Source organism: Arachis ipaensis, chromosome B10, assembly GCF_000816755.2.
Source record: "Arachis ipaensis cultivar K30076 chromosome B10, Araip1.1, whole genome shotgun sequence".
Classification (NCBI taxonomy): domain Eukaryota; kingdom Viridiplantae; phylum Streptophyta; class Magnoliopsida; order Fabales; family Fabaceae; genus Arachis; species Arachis ipaensis.
This window is the reverse complement of record NC_029794.2, coordinates 35,846,716-35,850,236: the sequence shown is the minus strand read 5'-3', so window position 1 is coordinate 35,850,236 and position 3,521 is coordinate 35,846,716.

Here is a 3,521-nt window from a genome sequence, read left to right as displayed (position 1 = left end):
TTGGGTTCAGACTTCAGAAAGCTATCAACCGTGATAGTAATGATGTATCGTTTTTTAGAATTTTTTTTTTTCATTTTGGTAACATATTTAGTTTCGGTGTAGTTTTTAGAAAAACTAAAATAAGTAAATAACATAAGGACGCATGCGGCATGCCTCTAATATTTTTTTGGACGGGTCGTTTTTCGAAACAGTTCAAAATATGATTTCAGTATTATGGGCCCAAGCCCTATTGTAATCCATGATAATAACCCAAACAAATCTGATTAAAAACAAGAAAATAAAAATCCAAAAATCATTATGACCGAAAACAAAAACAATCTTAAGTATAATTAGACAAAAATATCTAATTATTGGCAATACTATTTTTTTATGAGTAGTTTTAACTTTTAATACTCTGCTCTTCAGATAATTTGCTAATCAATATTTTTTTAATAAAGAAAAGTGTATATAGATAAGTACCCGTGAACTCATTATAGTTAAATTTTGATTTCAAATACAAGGAATGCCTATGTGGATATGGATATATTTACGGATTTCATATCAAATGAGCTATTTTTACAAATATGTTGTATGATTTCTTTAAAGATCAAAGATTGTCACATAGGTTGCATTTGTTTATAAGTATGGAATACTGAAAAAAATATATAGAGACACAAAATTATATTTAATAGATGAGACATAGATAAAAATATTATATTTAGAGATATTGAATTAGTATTATTTGTGTCTATCCTGACAAGAAAGATACAAAAATACTAACAAAAGACACAATTTATTTTTTATTTTTTCTTTCATTATTTTTCTTAGTTTTTCATAATTATATTTTTTATTATTATATTTTTTTCTCAAATTTTTTGAATGAAAAAAGAGAAAATAAATTAGACTTTCATAATTTGTTCTAGTTTATCACCAAATAAAATACAAAAATACTCATTTTTGTGCCTCTATCTTTTGTGTTTTGTTTTTATTGTCATATCTTGTCCTGCTATCAGAATCAAACATAGTCACAGTATCCAATGGAGGAAAGCATGTGCTTCTTAGAGTAATTGGGGAAGTGATTCCAATGTATACCCTATTTTATTTTAGGCTACCAGATTCCCTACTTATTTACATCCATAGTATGTTTACACAATATTGGTGGGGTCAGAAAGATATGGAAAGACAAATGACTTAGGTTAGTTGGAGCACAATGACGAGGCCAAAAAATGAAAGGAGTCTTGGGTTTAAGGATCTGTGAGCTCAAAACCTTGTTCTCCTTGGCAAACAATGTTAGAGACTAGCCACTCAACTGAACGCATTCCAAACTAGGGTATTAAAAGGAAAGTACCACAAATATCATGATATTATGAATGTAGAGGTAGAAAATTCACCTTCCTGAAAATAAAGAAGTGTGCAATAGGGGCGCTGTGTGGTGGAAAAAGGCCTGGTATGGAAGGTAGGAAACAGCAGCAACATCAAAGTATACCAAGATCCATGGCTCCGCCGTCCGTACCTATTGAACATCACTAAAATACAAAAAACTCAATATCAGAATCACAATATTCTTTAGGTCAAGGATTTAATGAATACAGATAAATAGTGAAACCAACATTTAATCGAAATACTCTTTCCTCCAGACATCAGAAGCCGCATACTATCACTCAAACTAGGAGAAAATGACGGTAAAATCAGATTGATATATCATAGGTCAGGAAAGTATAATGCTACATCTGGGTACCATATTGCTTATCAATTCTTTTATAATAATATTTAGTTATGCTCAGACATCATGAAGTAAAAATCCCTCTGGAATCACCTCTGGAAGATACGTGGTGCACGAAATTGTGATCTCTAAAACGGCGCCAACAACTTGGTACGCACGAATGTAATCTCAACTCTTTGTCATAACTCCGCACAACTAACCAGCAAGTGCACTGGGTCGTCCAAGTAATAAACCTTACGTGAGTAAGGGTCGATCCCACGGAGATTGTCGGCTTGAAGCAAGCTATGGTCATCTTGTAAATCTCAGTCAGGCAGATTCAAATGGTTATGGAGAATTGATAATTAAAAGATGAATAAAATATAAAATAAGATAGAGATACTTATGTAATTCATTGGTGAGAATTTCAGATAAGCGTATGAAGGTGCTTTGTTCCTTCTGAACCTCTGCTTTCCTATTGCCTTCATCCAATCATTCATACTCCTTTCCATGGCAAGCTTTATGTTGGGTATCACCGTTGTCAATGGCTACCTCCCGTCCTCTCAGTGAAAATAGTCCAAATGCGTTGTCACCGCACGGCTATTCAGCTGTTGGTTCTCGATCATGTTGGAATAGGATCCATTGATCCTTTTGCGTCTGTCACTACGCGCAACACTCGCGAGTTTGAAGCTCGTCATAGTCATCCCTTCCCAGATCCTACTCGGAATATCATAGACAAGGTTTAGACTTTCTGGATCTCAGGAATGGCCGCCAATAATTCTAGCCTATACCATGAAGGTTCCAAGAGATACACATTCAAGCTTGTTTGCATGTAGAACGGAAGTGGTTGTCAGGCACGCGTTCATAGGTGAGAATGGTGATGAGTGTCACATAATCATCACATTCATCATGTTCTTGAGTGCGAATGAATATCTTGGAGAAGAAATAGACTTGAGTTGAATAGAAAAATAATAGTACTTTGCATTAATTCATGAGGAACAGCAGAGCTCCACACCTTAATCTATGGTGTGTAGAAACTCCACCGTTGAAAATACAAAAGTAATGAAAGTCCAGGCATAGCTGAATGGCCAGCCCCCATAAAGGTCTAAGATAGCATAAGGCTAATCAAAGATTCCATGATGAAAATACAATAGCAAAAGGTCTTATTTATAGAGAACTAGTAGCCTAAGGTTTACAGAAATGAGTAATTAATGCAGAAATCCACTTCCGGGCCCACGTGGTGTGTGCTTGGGCTGAGCATTGAAGCTTTCACATGTAGAGACTTTTCTTGGAGTTAAACGCCAGCTTTGGTTCCAGTTTGGGCGTTTAACTCCAGCTTTTGTGCCAGTTCTGGCGTTTTGACGCTAGAATTTTTATGCTGACTTGGAACGCCGATTTGGGCCATCAAATCTCGAGCAAAGTATGAACTATTATATATTTCTGGAAAGCCCAGGATGTCTACTTTCCAACACAATTGAGAGCGTGCCAATTGAGCTTCTGTAGCTCCAGAAAATCCACTTCGAGTGTAGGGAGGTCAGAATCCAACAGCATCTGCAGTCCTTTTTCAGCCTATGAATCAAATTTTTGCTCAGGTCTCTCAATTTCAGCCAGAAAATACCTGAAATCACAGAAAAATACACAAACTCATAGTAAAGTCTAGAAATGTGATTTTTATTTAAAAACTAATAAAAATATAATAAAAAGTAACTAAAACATACTAAAAACTACCTAAAAACAATGCCAAAAAGCGTATAAATTATCCGCTCATCACAATACCAAAATTAAATTGTTGCTTGTCCCCAAGCAATTGAAAATCAAATAGGATAAAAAGAAGAGAATATAC